The sequence below is a fragment of the Microtus oregoni genome, unplaced genomic scaffold (genome assembly GCF_018167655.1).
Source record: "Microtus oregoni isolate MIOR12 unplaced genomic scaffold, Mior012 000053F_ref0000044, whole genome shotgun sequence".
Classification (NCBI taxonomy): domain Eukaryota; kingdom Metazoa; phylum Chordata; class Mammalia; order Rodentia; family Cricetidae; genus Microtus; species Microtus oregoni.
Genome location: NW_024543829.1, coordinates 9,598,115 through 9,617,875, shown reverse-complemented (window position 1 = coordinate 9,617,875; position 19,761 = coordinate 9,598,115). Strand labels below are relative to the sequence as shown.

The 19,761-nt window shown below is 46.4% G+C and overlaps 1 protein-coding gene across 3 annotated transcripts in view; it reads right to left on the bottom strand.

The window, feature by feature from the left end:
• Ncald (neurocalcin delta) overlaps nt 1-19,761 on the bottom strand; it is a 345,789-nt gene that overhangs the window by 220,383 nt on the left and 105,645 nt on the right. For all 3 annotated transcript variants that reach the window (XM_041637607.1, XM_041637606.1, XM_041637608.1), the window contains exon 2: nt 11,607-11,663. The gene's annotated coding sequence lies outside the window, so the exon portion shown is untranslated. The remainder of the gene's footprint in view (nt 1-11,606; nt 11,664-19,761) is intronic.

Genomic DNA, 19,761 nt, shown 5'->3' with positions numbered 1-19,761 from the left:
GGGACGGCCTCCTTGTTTGAGAGTTGTGGTTAGCATTTGTCATGAAGGAGCTTCTACAGTTGATCCGAAAGAAGAGCTCTTCTGGTAATCTTTCGGGGAGGTACACACTGAAGGCATGGCCACTGCCCCATGCTCCCTTTTCCCTAACAGCCTAGTGTGGCTTCAGCCATAGTGGTTATTCTCTCTGGATTCCCTGGGTCAGAGAAACACCTTAAACAGGGTTAAATGTGAATTATTGGTTGAGTGTGTTTCTCTTCCCTGTAGAAGCCTGCAATGGTATTTTGTCTAGCATGCCTCATAGATGCCTCTACCTGACATTTCCAAAAACCACATACCCTGAAGGACCAGGGAAAGAGGAAAGAAACCAACTGGTTGTATGTTATTTATAAAAACCATTCTCTACCTTGAATTCTTTAAGCTGTCTAAAGATTTTAATGCTAAAATATCTCTACTTAGTGGGAGCCATGGTTTACAAGTAGACATCTTCCAGACTATGGTTTAATGACATAAGTAGATTTAATATAGCTCATCATAGCAATTTATGCCATTGGATTAAAGAGTATTGAGTATAGAACAAGTGATTAAAAACTGTAAAGAATAAAAGGATCCTGTCCTATAGGAGATGGAATAGATGTGAACGCTTTTAAGTGACAGAGGGGAGTGAGTACAGGAAGTGTCCAACTATTTTCAAATGACTCAAAAACAACTCTCAGAAACCTGAAAAAGCAGCAAATACCGAGGGCTGTTCTTTTCACCCATGGAAAAGGCTTAGCAGATGCTACTAACACCCTCTGCCCTCCGTGTTTTAAATTAGAGACAAGCCAGAAGTCGTTGAGCAGGGTTTTAGCAAGGCAGAACCCATTCTAAGAGAGCACTGTACAACGTCACTTGCTTAGGCTTCCTTAAGAACCTGGTTAGGTGAGCATCCAAACTGCCTAGGCTCCCCCAAAGCCAATACATGCAGTAGGATCAAAAACCCACTGCGATTGTTCTTGAGTTCTCAGTATTCCTAAGGTGGGCGGTCCTTGGGCTTCCCACTGGTCAGGGAACCCTGATTGCTCTTCGAGCAGATGAGGGAGGGGGGACTTGATCGGGGGAGGGGGAGGGAAATGGGAAGCAGTTGCGGGGAGGAGGCAGAAATCCTTAATAAATAAATAAAAATAAATAAAAATAAACAAACAAACAAAAAAAGAACCTGGTTAGGGAATGATGAAAAAACCAGTTCTGCGCTTGGACCCAAAGAATGGTATTTCATGATTGGCCATGGCTTTTTGGCACAACTCTATGCAGGGAATCTATTCCTGCCACTAATATATCTGGGACTCGGTGTCCTGTGTCAGTGACTGCTCAAGCATCCCCGTGCACTAGGAGGCTGGAACATCTAGACTCCAGCCCTCTTAGTGAGCCATGGCCGAAGTCAGACTCAGCAGCAGAGACCTTAGAGCATGCTGCATTCAAGGGCCCACCTAAGGACTGTCTACTCTAGCAAGGTGCTAAAATTTCTCTAAACAAGATTATCCTGCATTCTCCTTAATCCTTTGCTGTCAGTTAATCCCAGCTTCAACCAGGAAGGGCATTCTCAGAGCATATGTCCAGCTCTGCCTTACCCTGTTATTTAAAGCCCCTCAAAAATAATTAAAGCCACTAATCAAGCATCAAAGACAAAGTCTAGTGGGGGCCATGTGACAGAGACTCCTACTTCTCACAAGTCAGAAGTGCCAGGCTGGCAGCTCAGGAGGTGAGTCCACCTGCTCTAGGTAAACCGAGTGCTCTTGCCCTTGCCTTGCTGAGCCCATGTCCTGCTTCCCTTACCCTATGGACGAGTCTGGGGATATTCAAAGGTGCACTTAAAGAGGGAAGAGAAAGTAATCTTGTGGACACTTAGGTTTTTATTTTAAACATGTTGACAACTTCTATGTCATTTCTTCCATCTGTGGCAAAACTGAATTTCCCTTCTTTTGAATGTAGATGTCTTTAGTGACCTAGGTCCAAAAAAAAAAAAAAAAATCAGATGTGGTAGGAATTGTGGTGTTAACTAACTGGTTTAGATCCAAAGAGCTATAGAACACATTCTCTCTCTTTCTTTCTCTCCCCACCACCCCGTTCTCTTTTCACTTTTGTAAGAGCAGACAAACTGTATGGAAGCCAAGCAACTGTGGGCAGGTCCACGCAGAGAAGAACCAAAGTTCCCATGACCTTTGGCTTCTAACCCTGACCTTCAAACACTCCGCTCACAGCCAGGACGGACTTGCCATCTAGGAAGCGGATCTGATGGCTTTCAGATGAAGTTGCGTGGAACAGATGAGCCCTCCCATTGGGACCAGCTTAGATTGGAGATGGCAAAGACACATGAATGTGGCTTGTGCAAGGTAGCCGTGTAGCAATAGCCAAGGCCAATGTGCTATTTTAGATGGGTCCTTACCCAGGAAATGTGCAATGAGGCAGATTTCATAACTTTTATACTTTTTAAAGCATGAGGAATCTAAATATAACCCCCAAAGCAACTGCGACCTCTTACCACTTGAGACACTACCAGTTTTGAAAGCTAGAAAAATCGAAGCGGAAAGGAGATAAAGATAAGGTCATCGGGAATGGAGAACAGACTTGATGGACATCCCAAGCCCTACCCCATCTCTTTAGGATCCCTGGGACATTTTCTTCTTCCCAAGCTGTTTATTTTTGCTGGCAAGAGTATTTATACTCAACATTCATCCCTAGAAACACCATGAGGTCAGATTCTCAAAGCACCCTTTCATTGTCAAAGGGTGGAGGCCGAGGCTCGGCAGCCTTCCTAGCCCGCGCCTCTCGGAACGATTTTGCACAGGCCTACCGTACGAAGCTCCTAACAGGCCTCCCTTCTGCTCATCTTCTGCAGCACCGTGCTTCCGACTCGCTGCCATTTCCAAACGGCCTTGCTCCCACCTCTCAGTTTTTAGTCAGGCCACACCACAAGCCCTGCCTTGCCCAGATCCCTTCATCCGTTCATCAGGAGTTCGCACAAATTCCTGTTCAAGCCTGACTGTGATTTTTAAAAACAAAAAGCAGAAACTAAAGCTTGGCCGCTGTGACTGACAGCAATTCCATCCTTCATGTAAACCGAGACAATCGTCAACCCAGCAGACTCACACAGAGACGATTGTTACAGGTCCCTGAAGGACAGAGACAGATCCTAGTGCCTTTCTCCTTCTCCCTTCCCCTCCAAACTCACCAACAACCCAGCTCAGTATGGGCAATCTATTTTATACTAAATGATTGCCACTGTATTAAATCAGCTAAATAATTGTGGCACATTCTCACAAAGAGACTTCAGGGGGTATTTTTATTTTAACAACTGCCTAACCTTGAGGACACATTCTCTAATTGGATAGTTTTGAGCCAGAGCTAGACACTTTGAGCACCGAGCAGAGGTGAGAGTCACTCCAAATGCCTGAGGGTAGATCCTGATGCCCTGGTTAGATCTGCCAGGAGACCCACAGAGATATTATCATCACAGAGTAGATCTCAACACTCCCCACGCTGGTCATTACCTGTGTTAACTGTGCATAGAAAGGCATAGAAAACATTTAGTATAAACCTCCCTTTTAGAGATAAAGACGATAAAACCCAGGTCCAGTCATGAGCCTTAGCAACTGTTTATCAAGAGAAATGAACAGCCTTGACCTCAGGCCTCCTGCCTGACATTCTCTCCCTCTAGAAAATCAGGTGGCTGTAGCTTGCCTCAGGCAGAGCCCCTCACCGAAGAGCAGAATTTAGCAGCATTTTAGTCAGAGCACTGAAGGACACCCCGAACTTCAGCTTTTACGGTGAGGAGTCACCTTGCCAGACGTTTTCTTCTCAAGCAAAAAAACAAACAAAAGAGACACAAAATATGTTTAATTTTCTGGATGAGAAAAAAAGAATGTGTCTCTATAACTCACAAGCAAGTTTTGCACAAGAAGAGGGATTTTTATCTGAGTGCTGCGACACACAATGGCTGTCCACTGAAAAACAAGAACCAGACCGAGGAGCAATACCAAGATGAAAGCCAGAGCGTTCGTCAGAGACCCCACGCAGGATGTGCACATTTACTCAAGAAATTGCTTTTTAAAAAGCAACGTAAGTCACAGGCCTTTTCTTGGGCACCTTGTCAGCATCCCATCAAGTCCTTTTCCACAGCCCAGGTTCTAAGACGCCCTCCCACTGACTTCATCAAATTTTCTCATAAGAAGAAATAATGGAAGCAACACCGCAGCACAGATCAAGATCTCATTGGTAGGCTAGCACAGGCAGCATCGGAAAATCCCCCTAAACAGCATTTTCATTAAAAAAATAAACTCATAAGAAACGGGAACTCCATGTGGTTTTCAAGTTCTATTTTGACAAAAAGAAGAGAAATATGAAATGGTTATATGCATGCAATGTGAATGTAACACATGTATGCCTGTATGCATGGGGAGTGTCTAAAGGGTGAGTGTCCCATAGATGTAGTTTCTACACCTCAGCCGTAGATTGAAAACGTGTCTCAAACAGTATAGCAGTCATCCATACTGCATTAGGTGTGCAAGTAACCCAGAGAGGTTTGACATATTCAGAGGGATAAGCACAGCTTGAAGGAAAAGCACCGCCTTGCATAAGAAGCTCGAGCACTTGAGGAGGTCCTAGAACCAATTCCTCTGGCTGCCTAGGGCTGACTGTCCACACGAGCTACAGGGTACAATAGTTTAAAACCTAGATGTCAGAACCAGACAGTCTCTGTCTCTCACTGTGTGACATTAAAAAGTTTCTTAGAACATTTCAAAGTCAGTTTCTCCACCTAGAGCAAGGGCATGATGATGTTAAACTATATAGCTGTGGGGTTTGGGACAGAAATGATGGAGTATAGGATAGCTGGGATTTGGGTGACAGAAATAATAAAGAGTGTAGAATGGTGTCTGTCCTTTAGAAACATACTGAACGTGTTGCTGTTATAATTACCTGTGACAGAGACTAACGTGTTACAGTGTGACTGGCAGCATCTCCTCTACTCCTTTTAAGGAAGGCATATCCTTGTTCATCAGCTCAGCCTCGAGTTTGTATTAGTTACTGCTAGTTAGATAATTAGTTACTATTAGTTAGTGTTATTTAGTTAGGAAAGGCACATCCTTGTTTATCAGCTCAGCTTGGCGTTTGTATTAGTTACTGTTAGTTAGTTGATTAGTCACTATTAGTTAGTTAAGGAAGCATCCCCTTGTTCCTCAGCTCTGTTTGGAGTTTGTATTAGTTACTGTTAGTTAGTTGGTTAGTCACTGTTAGTTAAGGAAGCATCCCCTTGTTCCTCAGCTCCGTTTGGAGTTTGTATTAGTCAGTGTTCTGTTGCTGATAAAGCCCCATGACCAAGGCCACACACAGAAGGCTGGCTTTATTTGGGACCCAGGGTTCCGGAGCAATAAGCATCCATCAAGGAATTGTAGCAACAGACCAAGATGCAGCGGTACCAAGGACTGAAGCCCATATCTTAAACCACAAACTCGAAGCTGAGAGTACACTGCACACAACACATGGCTTTTGAAACCTCAAAGCCTGCTCTCCAGTGACACACTTCCTCCAGCAAGGCCATGCCTCCTAAGCCTCCACAATCGGACCAGATGCTCAAGCCCAAGACCTACGGGGGTGCGTTTCATCCAAACCACTAGGTTCCTCTTTCTCACTGGGTGAAATCTGAGTATTGAACAAACTCCCTTGGAAGATACTCAGACTCTTCCCCAGGGGAGGTTCCAGACAGCAAAAAGAGTCATGTTTTGGAGTGGGCTGAGGTGGGTAGGCATTTCTGGGAAGGCAGCCGAATACCCGAGCTATAGTATGCATCAACAGGAAAGCCGTGGAGGAATAAGATAGCATATGAACGGGACCAGTTCCAGCATGGCTTGACTGAGGGGAAGAGACGAACTTTGGAGGACTTTCATTTCTTTGCTAATTATAACACTGGTGCTTTCTCCTTGTTTTGGATAGTTGGGCATTTATTGTATGTGATACTATACTGAGACCCTGATGGGAACCCAGCTTCTTTTGTGGCACGGCAAAGTGACAAAGAGAATGTAATTTGGAGGATATGGCTTCAGATTAATGATATGAACAAATGGCCATGCAGAGGTAAACATCATTGACAGGGCACAGAACCTTCAAAACGAACTAAATGTTCCCTAGGTGATTCATCCCAGCCCTTTGAAAAGCTGTATCCAGAGGCGCGGGAATGTCTTCCCTCTTTAATGTAGCATTCATTCACTTAAAGGCAAAGCAAGAAACTTGGAGCATGCAAGATACTCACAGAAGCATGGTCCATAATAGTTTAAAAAAAATGGAAACAATCAACCCAAATCATAGCCTGTTGATGTAACAGAATGGTATGGCTTTGCTTAACAAAATAATGTTGTAACTTGAAGAAATGTTATGATGTAATGCTACCTTGTAAAAATCCAGGATACTAATGATCATTCTAGAGCTCTCCACATTGTTTCAAGGAGTCAGGAAAAAAGTCATTGCTCCTATCTTAGGTCAAGGCCAGCAGGACAGCATAGCAGGTTGGGGCACCTTGATGCCAAGCCTGATGACCTTAGTGTGACCCACATGGCAGAAGGATTAAAAAGGACTACCAAAAGTTGTGCTCCTCCACACAGACACTGTGGCTTCTCCATTCCCACTCTACCCCCAAAACGCGCAAATAAATAAATGATTGACATCACGGGCCTACACTCCACAAAAGGAAACACATACAAGGCACTGCAAATCTGGTCAAGAGCACACGGTCAGGGGGAGCTCACAGGCACCGGGAGGTCAACCTATGACTATTATTCTGCTAAACGCAGAGTAGAAACTGCCTTCAAATTTCTGTCTCTATTGGTGCAGTTCTTGGACCTCACTTGTTCAGTGATTAGCTCAGAGATTCAAAACTGGTCAGAGTGAAGAGCTAATGTCAGAGGATTGCTCAGCCACGGGGGGTGCCCCCTCTCCCCAAGACTCAGGAACCACCTAGGAACAGGGGGGTGGGAAGACATAAGAGCCAGAGGTTGGGGAGGCCTAGACGGGAGCTGCCCCTGCACAAGATAGGACCACAGCAGTCATGACACCTCGGCAGCTATGAGTGCCTACACACTGTCAAGTCAGTCAGCATCGAGCATGGAATGAGAAGGGCTTAGAAGCCCACCCCCAGCCCCCCAGCCTTACCCCAGCTATGGACAGTTGATGGCTTCTGGGGAGTTAGAAGAGCTTAGGAGCCCACCCCCAGCCCCCCAGCCTTACCCCAGCTATGGACAGTTGATGGCTTCTGGGGGAGTGAGAAGGGCTTAGGAGCCCACCCCCAGCCCTCCAGCCTTACCCCAGCTATGGACAGTTGATGGCTTCTGGGGGAGTTAGAAGGGCTTAGGAGACAACCCCCAGCCCCCCAGCCTTACCCCAGCTATGGACAGCTGATGGCTTCTGGGGCAGGGGGGCTCAGTTTTCTTCAAGGATGTGGTGTCCAGTAGGTAGCCCATGTTCAGTGGATGGCCCCACACCCAGCAGTCTGCAGGCAGCCCAAATGAGAGTCCAGGGGTTATTTGTTTAAACAAGAAAAGGACATGAAGTTGTGGGGGAGGTAGGGTGGTGGGGTTAGGGAGAGAAGGAGTTGGGGAGAGAAGGTCAATGGGGGCTGACTTAGATCAAAGTACCTTGTATGAAATTCTCAGCGAATTGATAAAGACATCACTTAAAGAAACCCTGGATGATAGCCTCATTGTGGATGCTTTTCTGGTTAAGTTGCGTTCTTCTCCTTGTTCCCCAAACCCTTCCTCTTCCTCAGAGTAAATGACTGTGTTCATCTCACCCTCGTGAACCCAGAGTTGCCCACCCAGGTTAGAAAGATGTGGCCTGGATCCTTTTGTTCCCCCAGTTCTAGCCCAGGAAGAATTAGAAAAGCTATTCCTCTGGTTTTGAGGCTTTGTAAAGTCCCATACTCTCAATCAGATTGAGAGGGCTAACAAAAGCTTTCACAACACATTCCTTTAAATGCCAGCCAGGCACACCTGGAACAGCAGGAGGCAGACCAGGCACAAAGATTTGTTGAGGGCCTTTGTTGAGCCCCTGAGCCCTGCACAGCTAGTCCTGACTTTGAATGGAAGGAACTTGCAAGAAAAAGAGAGAAGCAGAGAATCTTAAATCCTTTCACTTGTCACTCGTTCACTCGGCAAGGGCGCACCGATCATCGGCCAGACCCTGTCGTGGGTACCAATCACGTCACAGCCTCCACTTACAAAGTGCACAGAATAGTTTGTTCCTGCCAGAGGCTTTGAGAAAATTCTGGCAAACAAAGAGAGTACAGCTGACCCAGGGAGGGGGCGGCTTTCTAGGTCAGCTTCAAAGAGAAGAGGTGGGAAGCAAATGGAGATTTAGGCCCTGCTGAGATTCTCTTCATATATATTTTATATGTGTGTATACATGTGTGTGCATGTGTGTGAATGCATGTACATGTGTGTACATGGGTGTGTGTGCATGCGCAAGTGTGTCTATTTGTCAGTGTGTGCATGTGTGTATATGCATGTGTGCCATCATGTGTGTGAATATATGTGTATATTGTGTGCATGTGTGTGTACGTAAGAGAGTGTGTGAGTGTGCGCATGTGCATTTGCATGGGGAGCACCTTCTCCCATAGGGGTGCGGCCAACTCTTCTGCTGTGATGTCCAGTGAGGAGCAGGGCCAGCTATCCCAGGGCCAGTGAGGAGTGGGGCCTACTCAGCACGGCCCTTAGACCTTGACATACATGATTCCCATGAACCACTGTGGTAACACAGACACTAGTTACAGTAGGAACACAGACCCAGACATGGTCCTTGGCAGCAGCTCAGCCCTGGAGGTAGAATGGGCCTCAGACAACAACATGGTCTCAGGTAGCAGTCCAGACCCGGGGGCATCCATGACCTTAGTGGCAATGGAAGCCACAGCCATCTCTGGCTTTTTAAGCAGGTTCTGGGGATCGAACTTAGGACATCACGCTTTCATGAAAAACTCTTTATTAACTGAGCAACCTCCCCAATCGTCAATATTCTTGTTTCTAACCCATACTCTCTTAGACACCATGGCACTGGGGTAGACAACATGTCCTAGCAGAGCCGACAGAACCATCTCATCAGATGGTGACAAACGTGACTGACAGCAGTTACACCAGCATCCCATGGCTGCCCACCCCACACAAATGCTATTCTTGGCTTTTTGATTCTCTTTCTCTCTTAATGACAAGAGTTTCTTCCTGCCATCTAGCTTGGCTTTGATTCAGCTCCTTGGATGGCAGTGGGAGAAAATAACTTGATTTGGAGCTTAGGCAGAAAGGAAGACATGCTTGATGATTTTTTTGAGAATGGCAAGGGCAAGATGAGTCATCTTTGAAGGGCATGGAATGGCTAGCATCCTATTTCTATGTAAAATATCTATCTCCTCAAGGTCTCCTGAACCCTGACCTCGCCTAATACAGCAAGCTGGCGAGGCTGTGTGTTGACTGCCCTGTGACAGACATCACATCACGGTGCACCCTCCACCTCTCACAGAGACGTTCCCAACCTACTCACAACTATGAGCCCTTTTATGTCACATAGTACTGGACTTGTGAAGAAAAGCCAGCCTTAACCTATCCCAAAGACAAGCCCGCTGATACAAAAACACTGGCCTTGAAATTCTCTGAATAAAGTTTCGGGGAAATAAGAGCTAATTCTGGAATCTGTAGGACTTCAGCTATCTGTGCCACATACGTTCGTCTGAGTTCCCTTCTCAGGGGAGCCCAGGAAGTCTGGGAGGGTCAAGAGCCCAGAGAGGCACAAGTTTCTGGCGCCAACAGAGAGGAGTAAGCAAGACAGGACCTTAAGGAGCATGGCCATGGAGTTCAGTACCACAGCATGTGCAGAGGGCCTGGGTGGAAAAGACAGCGGGCAAACAGGAGGAGGGAACGCACCTGCAGGGATTTGCACAGGTTCTGTCTGGCTGAGGCAGGAGCTCTGGGAAGCCCGGGACCATTTCACACCATCCAACACAGAGGAGGTCTCTTGAAAAGGTCAGTCTGACTAAAGACTCACGAACAACATGTCTCACAGGGACTTCTGCACCGCTGATCAGCGGTTTCAGCACTGCTCTGAGTTTCCGTTCAGGTGCTGGACTAGATCCCAATTTCTTGGGATGAGAACTTGCTAAAGGAGCAGGCTTCTGAGTCTCATGACATATAAAGTACTTATTAAAGCCCCACAGGGCAATATGCCCACATAAGGAAAACCACTAAGAACTGAGCCAGCTGAGCAGTGGGTGTGGCCAGGGACCGTCCTTCGCTGGAGCCAGATGGACAGGCAGACACGATTGCCAGTTCTACCCCAATGACCATGGGGCTCGTTCTTAACACCCCTTCCTGCCTTTCCACGTCTTCCCTTTTCTCTTCTTGCCCTGATCATATACAGTTAAGTTCTCTTAAGCAGAAGTGTAACCGTTTTTCAAGGTCAAGTGAAACCATGAATTTCCATTATCAAAATTATTGGAAAGCTAGAATTTGGAGCTGTCGAGATCGTTTTTTAGATAAAGACACTTGACACCAAGCCTGATAAATTAAGTGCAATCCCCAGAATATACACAGCACATATGTAAACACACACGCCCGAATGCAAGGGCACACAAAATGAACGTAATCTTTAAAGCTAAAATTATATGTATTATTCACCAATGCTGAAAATGTAAAAGTAGCCTAGGAAACACTAAAATACATAAAGGCAACCAATATATGATATATCAACAACCGAAACAAAACAAGACCATTGAGACCGTCCCTGGCTTTTGTGGCAGACGGAAAAGAGGTCACCTGGACTGAACCATGCCATAACAGCATGAATGGCTCACACACCAAGCTGAACAGCCAGATAAACTGGAGCATGGATATAACATCTGTGTCTAGGTCATCAGCAAGGGTAAAAGTGGATGGGAGTGAGGGTAAAAAGAACTGATACCCAGAAGACACTCGGGCAGTTTGGGGGAAGGCGTGAGCCCAGGGTGGCATCTCTACCACGCCCATCTTGGGAGTTAGGCAGCACACAGCCCATACCCAAGCCTACCATACAACAGCCATTTCCTTGGTATTTAGTGCAAAATCGTGTGGCGAGTTCTCACTACGTACTGAGGGGTGTGTCTGCCAAGGGATTTCCAAAGATTTTCTAGTCTAATCACTGAGATGCCCCATGAGGTCACATCTTCTGACCACCACCATGAGAGACTGGAAGAACTGAGGCTGGGGAGAGAGCTGTGTTGGTAAAACGCCTGGATGCCAACACGGGAACCCGAGTTCAGTCCCCATGTGTGTAAAAGCTGAGTGTGGTTCACGTTTGTAATCCCAGTGCTGGGGGCGGGAGGGGGGAGGGACAGGAGAACCCCTGGGGTGGGCTGGCAAGTCAACACAACCTAACTGGGGATCCCAGATTCCTACTAGAGACTGTGCCCCAAAAAGCACAAGGTTGATGACTCCTGAGGAACAACACCCGAAATTGACCTGTTCTCCAGTCTCATACTTGCATGTGCGTGCACATGCATGCACGCGCACACACACACACAGAGAGAGAAATAATTACAGTTAGATGCAGAAAGTGTAACTTACCAAGGACGCTCCAAGGTGACTTCACTCTTTGGCCCAGGCTCTTGCTAGCCGCTCTACCTGTGGTTGACAACAGGGGCAGCGGGAAAATTCATTTTAGAACAATAAAGTAAGAGACCTTTTAAGTGCATTCTACGGAGGATAAAAACTTTACAACAAACAGTCTCTTCTTTCAAGAATACACGATCCATGAGCCTTATCCCAACCTTTCCTTTGCTGCAGCAAGGATTGGGAATGCCACATCCCTAAATTAGCCAAGCTATCACTAGCTCCCAATTAGCAAAGGCCTTTGTGTGCCTGCACTTCCAAGGGCACATCACCTGCTGTTAGTTAAATAAGGGAGCTACCGTTAGCAACAGGAAGGACAGCAACAAGGTAACTGCTAATTGGACAATGAACCAGTGTCCCCAGGAAGAGCGCAGTCAACCAGCAGGGACCAGGACCTCAGTCTGCAGCCTCGGGAGCATTACTTAGAAGTGATATTCCTTGCTGAAATGACTGTTTTAAGCCAGGAAGCTCCCTGGAGGGAAGCAAGCAGAGAAAGATAACTCCGGCCCAGACCTGGGAAGGAATAAACCAGCTCTGAAACCTTCAGTTCTTAGTCCCGCTGCCACCCCAGCCTCCTCGGGACCTAAGAAGGCTGTGAAGTTTGAGGTATTTTGCATCTCCTAAACAAACTTCTTGAGGCAATACAACAGTACGAATGGGAGAATCAGAACGGATGGAAGCCTTGGCTCCACCACTCACCGTCGGGTCAATTCCTCAAACCCCTGAGTCCTCTGAGCGTGTTTTCTCAATTATATAATTAGGGCATGAATAGCATCTACCTTATAAGATTGATGTGAACACTAAACGCAGATCACCCCCCCCCCCCCCAGCACTCCAGGCACAAAGGAGGTTCTTACAGACTCAGGACTGATTGAAAGTAGTGGCAAGGGCTTACACATTAACATGGGCGCTGGGCTCTTTAAAGCCATTTCTTCAGGACTGTCTCAGGAACAACACTTCTTCCCTGAAGCGTCCTTTGTCTCACGCATGCTCAAAACATCTCTGGAATTGCCTTCAGCATGAATATCCTTGCCAGCCCCTCCTGCATGCTCATTTGGAGCCAAGTGTGGTATTGAGAAGGGCATCCTTTTGGTCACACATGAAGAATGAAGTCCCCAGTCTGGTTTTCATTCCTGTCTCCAGCTCCATGGGTCACCACCTACTGTTTCTCCATCTTCTGTATTTCAGAACTGTATTGTTTCTTGACTGCTCTGCTCTGGTTCCCAGGGCTACTCGAGGCCCCCTGCTCCCAGTGGAATGTCAGAGCCTGGTTTCCATGATCCATGCAGAAATAATCCCATTTATCTGCCAAGCCCAGCTAACACGTCCATGAATCTTTTCCAGCCTGAGGCTGTTCAGTGGTGGTGAACACAGATGTGGGAGTCTAGACTCCACAGCACAGGGCTAAAGGGAAGCAGGGAAGCTGCTCAGAGGCCTCAGTGCCTGATGCCAGATCCTCCTCTGTCACGTAACCCCAGGGGAGCTACCTCACATTCCCAGGTCTCAGTTCCCTCTATGGTCACAACTACTTCCAAGCTTTATTTTTCAGATTAGGAAAAGCACTGGGAGAGCGCCTATGTAAATGCTTGTCTGATAAAGTCCAAGGCCCTTGTATCTTGGCAGGGTGGCCAGGAATGCTTTGTCAACCGATTTGCATCTCAGTTTCTTTACTTTAAAATAAGAGTAAGAAAAATATCACCTACTTCATATTGTTGGAATTAAATAAAAAAAGTATGTAATTTGCTTAGTGTATAATGTATGTAAATAAACCTTATGTAACATAGAATTTCAACAAAGTAATATGCTCAGTCAGATGTGGTGGCACACACCTGTAATCCCAGTCCTTGGGAGGTAGAAGCAGACGGAATCAAGAGTCCAAGGCCAGCCTCAGCTACACAGCAAACTCAAAGCCAGCCTGAGCTAACTATGACCCTGTCTTCAAAAAAATAATGCAAGAAAAACAACAAAAATGGCATGCTAAAAAAATAAGAACAAGGGAAAAACTTTTTTTCTTAACTCTATTACATCACATGCCAATTATGATAGCCTCAACTGGGAATTCCCGAGAGAGACTGCGCCGTTATTTCTTCTACTTTTATAGTAAAGCAAATTCAACTTATAACCAGCATGTGGAAGGGGACCTGGGACTTAAGTAAAAGCCGCAGCTTGTGAAACCATGACTCACAACACAGACCTCGATGTGCAAGACGAACTGAGTCCAGACACATAACAGCAGTCCATTCACCCGGCTGGCTCTCAGCAGGAGGCAATAAAACCCAACCACAGCTCTGCACAGGTCCACATTCAAAAGATGAGACCCCTGACTGTCCCAGAAACTTCCTCGCTCGAGGATTCTGACCAGTCTGCAGTCTCAACACCGCCCATGTCTTCCTGACTCCACAGCATTCCGGGACATGTGTCCTCTCTTGCTGCAGTGCAAAAATAAAACCAGCTTGGTCTATGGTGGTGTGTTCCCTGTTGTCCTTCTTGGTGGCCTTAACATGCTGTAAATGCCAAGAGTTTGATACAGTGCTGGGTATTAGGCGGCTAGTTTTTTGAAATATCAGAGGCCCCATCAGAAACCTGGGGAGGACTCCATGGGTCTCCAAGCTTGTACACCTTATAGAATGATACAAACTAGAAATATCTAATAAAGAATGTGGTTGGAGACCTGACTGGCCCTACACATTTACAGCTAACAATGCCCTGTCTGCCATGCAGGAAACCCAAGCTAATCAAGGACACAGTGTAAGACCAGCAAGGTGGCCTGTTTGTCCTTCCTAAAGCATCTTGCACTGAGTCTTGCCCACAGCATTTGCAAAAAGGGAACTTACGGTGACTACAGACAGAGGATTTTGTTCTGCCCACTGTAGACTGGAGGAGAGCTTTTAACAAGAGACCGGATATATGTAATGGTCCAGGAAGCCTGTTGGTAGCATGTAACGGCCACCCTCGACCCGCAAGGATGACGCGCGACACACCGGAGCTCTTCTCACTGCAGTTTATTCCAGACCTTTTACAATTTTCTCTCTCTTCTCTCCCTCTCTCCTCTCTCCAGGCAAAACCTCTCCCAGCCCTTAAGTAGGCATGGGCTGCCAATCCCGGATTGCCAGGTGGGCACTGCCCATAGGCCCACGCATATGCAGGCAGCTGATAATCATTGCTTGATCATAGCATAGGTCAAGCCTTAGCCATCTCAGGAGTTGATTATACATCTCCATCAGGTGTGACTCCACGCAGCTTGCTACAGTAGCAGGCACAAGAGAACACTGAGCAGACAAGCTGCCTAGAAGTTAGCTCTAGAGCTCAGGCGGGGGGAGGGCTCTGGTTACAGAGCTAACCGTGGGAAAGGGAATGAGTATCCTCTGAAGAACTAGAAGGACAAGCACGGTGAGCAACTGACGTTTGAGGGAGCGCGAAAGGCCAGAAGCAGAGCCATGCACAATTGCTACTCACTGACATAGGAACCTGCATTTCACCTGTTTTAATAAACAAAGCAGCCCCACTGATGAGCCTTACACCAGGCAGTGGTGACACCTTTAATCCCAGTGACCACACCGGTTGCCGTAGAAACCAGGCGGTGCATGACGCCTTTAATCGCAGCACTAGAGAGGAATAGAAAATGGGAAAAGATGACTCTCAGTCTCATTCTGAGATTGCTGCAAGCAGGATCGCCATTTTGGACTGAGGTCGCGGTAAAAGCCAGTGGCTGGCTGCTGTGCTTTTCAGATCTTTGGGAAGAACCCCAACTTCTCTGAGTTTTACCAATCCTCTTTCAGAAACCACGTTGAAATCAACTGTGGAAGGTCAGAGGCCTTCTATACATTGGAGCCAATGCCCAAAGTCGTGGGGTTCTGACTCTTAACTTGGGTCACAGGCAGCTAGCATGGTGTGGCGCCGGCCACCGGTGCTGCTTTGTTATCTCACACAGGTCAAATCAAGGCAACAGCAAAGGTCACAGCATTTGCTTAGAGTAGGTTAACCGTGAGCCACTGATTTAGTTCTTTGGCAAGCAGCAACAGTCCATTGGTAAAGCATGCTAGACAAATTTATTTTTAGTTTTGTTTAGAATTTCAATTAAATTCATGTAAACCATGAGAGTCAGAGGCCTTTGATCCCTGCTTGGGCTGGCTGACCACTAGAGTGAATCGCTCATGAGCTGATGGCCGTATTTTAACATTTTTACTCAGTATTTTCCTGTAGGCAACGCGGCTGGAGACAAAGACAGGTCAGGACCCTTTCTGGCTAAGGAACAACAAAAGCCAAGATTGACCTGATAAGAGTCTATGTGAACATACAGCATAAATAGCTACTATTTCAGCAAACACCCTTTTTGCTTTCAGGAACATTAAAAGTAGCTTTGCCTGAGAATCCATCACTACTATGGGAAGAATTTAGAACAAACACAGTAAGTGGAGGCCCGCGACAGACGCATCAGCACCTTGGGAACACTGATGTTAAGTTTTCTCAGAGATCATCTGCCAGGAAGAGAAAAACCCAGTATGAACTCCTTTTCCTGGAACTGTGCTGCCAGGTGTCGCTCACTGAACACATGGCTAAACAAGAAACCTTCAGGTCCCTCTCCTAGGACGGCACTCCTAGCCCTTCCTGCTTCTCCGGGCTCACACCAGGCTCTGCAGAGGTCCTGGGACTACGTTCTCGGAGAGTTGCCAGAAGCAATTAAGTTCGCTCTGTGTTCGTTTTCAAAGAACTAGTAGCTAGGGTAAGAGAGAGCACAAATATTTTCTTCTCCAGAAATGGGTCTTTCCATGGCTGAAACTTTTGGGTCTATTTTCATTAAATTATTTCATGCACAAATCATCAGTGGACAACTGGAAATGATTATTTAATAATTACAATTAGCTCTAATAGAAACAACCCATTAGGGCAATAATCGCACACAAGCCGCAATGGCCATTTTAACTCTGAAAATGCCAGCTGGGGCAACTGCTGGGCCCCCTTCTTCAGAGGCCTTACAGGCTCCTTCAGCCTCCATATTACTAAAGGATGACATCTTTCTCAATATACTAAGAGGCTATGTAACTCAAAGACATAGGGCGTTTTCGAACCAATAACCTCAACAGGATGGGGAAGAGGACTTCATTTTAAAACCATAAATTGCTCTTTAAAGAGTAGATTTCCTTATTAGTTTACTGCATCTAGTTTATATTTCCTCCAAATCTAAGTTTACGATAATCTGGACCAGGCTGAGTTACAATGGGCCAGTTAATTGCATTTGAGGAAAGTGTTCTGTTATGATGGGCCAGTTAGGTGGCCTTCTGCACACTCCCTCGGGACATCTCCCCTGACTGGCACCATCCACACTCCCTTGCTGTGAGAGCCCCCAGTTTTGGATCAGTCCCATCTTGACTGAAGGTCAGAGAGTTCAAACCTATTATTGCCCCTCAAGGACAAACAAGATGTTTGACCAAAGGTGTGGCTACTGGAAGCCTTGCTCTTCCAAAGCCCGACAGCAGGTTGTTTGACTTTGGGCCTGGTCACCAGGTGTTTTGAGATGTAAGGAGGTAATTACTACTTGTTCCTTGTATCATGGAAGTCATGTGCCCTCCCCCCTTTGATTAGGGTATAAAAAGACTGTGGGCAATAAACACGGGCTTTTGTTACAGTCTTCATTGGAAGCCCTCCTGACTCTCTCCTTCTGTCTCCTATTTCTTTCCTCAATCCACACTCCCCTTCTCAGGAACATAGTGACAAGTCCTGACTCTTGCTCTCTCCCTCCTCTTGGCTTTCGTCAGTGGAAAAACCACCCACAGGTGGGAGGAAGAGTGTGGCCGCTGTTCCCTCACTCGGCTTATACTGAAGGGTCTGGATAACCTCACCCCCGTGGCCTCTGCCTGAGATCTTTGCTTGCGGTTACAACCCTTACTAGATCTCATTATTTGTCCTTTCATCCTTTGAACCAAAATAAGAATGGCTTCCCACCCCTGCTGGTTTCTGGCCAGACCACCCCTTTATTTCTAGGGTCTGCAGTAGTCCTTTCATTGAAAGTTCTTCCTTCAAAACCCGGGAAGGAGTTTCCAACCTGCCAAGGCCCCGGTGCAAGCACTTTCAAGGTGAACGCAGAAGGGCTTCTCTCCTGGAGGAGCCATGGGACAAGATGCACATATGTGAGGCAGGAATTATGGGGTGGGAAGTTGGGTGGCCACGAATCTCCACAGAACATGCTTTCTGGCAAAAAAATCTAATGTATTCAATGTCAAAAAATGCAAATACAGATTGATTCAACCTTTTAAGTTCCTACTCCTCATATGAAACAAAGGAATCTCACCCACTCATTCCCACTATCCAAAGACAAAACACCACAGCAGAAAACACCAGCACCCGCCAAATGCCAGGAATGTGGGTTCTAAGACTCGTGAGTCCCCACAGCCAAGCGAGAGGAATGCTTGCCCATTCGACTTCATTACTTTGCAGTTCGAATAAAAAGCAAATTACATTTTCAGTATCTTCTCTTCCAGAACCGAACTTGCTGTTGTTCAGAAGGAACCATCATTCTTTCGAAACCCAGAGCTAAGTAACAGAACAGAAAAAAACGGAAACCACCGTTCTATGCAAACGTCTCCAGGTTGTCTACTTCCCTGTAAAAGCCTGCTGTCAATTCCGCGACTGCCTGAGGAGACGCCTCCTTCATTCTGTCTGGATATTTATTTGCAGTTTTCATTGCATTATTAAACTTCCACCAGCATATTTGCTGAACTTGCTACGGGTTGATAAACAGGACGCTTCCAAGGCAAAATGTAAATGTATTCATTCTCCACCCTTCCTTTTGTGTCTGCAGCCAGGAGATGAAACACCCTGGCCCTGCTTTCCAGTGTCACGTCAGGTTTACTAAATTGAGGCTGGTGCAGGAGATCTGTCAGTGGCTTGTTCTCCTACCTACATGTCTGACCTCTGCTCTCCTTGGGTTGTCTCTGCTTCCTGCACCTCTTCCCACAGTAGACAGCTCCCAGCTGCCTTAACGACCTCCATCTGTTCCTTTAATTCTGTCTCCACCTCTGTAAACAACATTTTGTTCCATTTCTCCAGGATGCTGCAGCTTGCACCCTATGTGCTCCGCTAGGTCCCTGGCTGATAAGCGCTTAACTTGGGAGAAAAGCACAAATGCGCCCCTCAAGAGGAAGTGGATCTTGTTAAAAGTTCAGAAAACACCACACAAGAAGGGCCGCTAAGAAGAAGGAACAGAGAGGGTCATTACTGGGAAATCTGGGGCAGTCTGAGACACCGGCAGCTTAGTTCTATTATACAGATGTCGGCTTGTTAGTCTCAATACTGCATTGTGTTATTCGAGATGTTGACATTAGGGGAGGCTAGAGAAGGGGAACTCGGGGACTCTTCACACTGTCTTTGCAGCTTCACTGGAAAGAGAAAGTTATTCCAAAATATTTTCCTTTCCAGTTATGTACATGCATACACATGCATGTGTCTGCGTGTGGGTGAGAACATGTGAGTTCTGGTGCCCACAGAGGCCAGAAGAAGGAATTTGATCTCCTGGAGCTGGGGTTATAGGTGATTGGGAGCTGCCCAACGTGGGAGCTGGGAACTGAACTCAGGTCCTCTGCGTGAGCAGTCAGTGTTCTTAATCGCTGTACCATCTTTCCATTCCCCCTCCCCAAAATGAAATCTTTGTTAAGAAAAACTGGCTTCCCAGACCCCAAGTCAGAGCTTCAGCAGTGGACCCTTAATGAGAGAGTTTGAAAAATATGGTCCTACTGAACCTAGTAACCCAGGTGAGACAAAGACGGAAGCAACTATTTATTAATACTAAATTATTACATAGTTGACTATTTAAAGAAAAAGGCCAATTAAAGCTATGTCAAAGTTCATCTTCTCTCCCAAGGAAGTTAATTAGAATGGTTCTTCCCTAAACAAGTAGCTGAATTCAGTTTTAGAGTGAAAAAGAAGAACCTTGAAAAGACACAAGCAATTGTAGAATGTGACAAAGAGATGGTTGAGCCCTGCTATTCCTCCCTCTCTCTTAAACCAAAATGTTTGTAGTTGGCATCCTTTGGGTCAGGCCAACCACACTGACTTTGCTCACACCTTCCCCTACAGGGAGCCTGTTTCTCTGAGTAGATTTTGACCTCCCTGA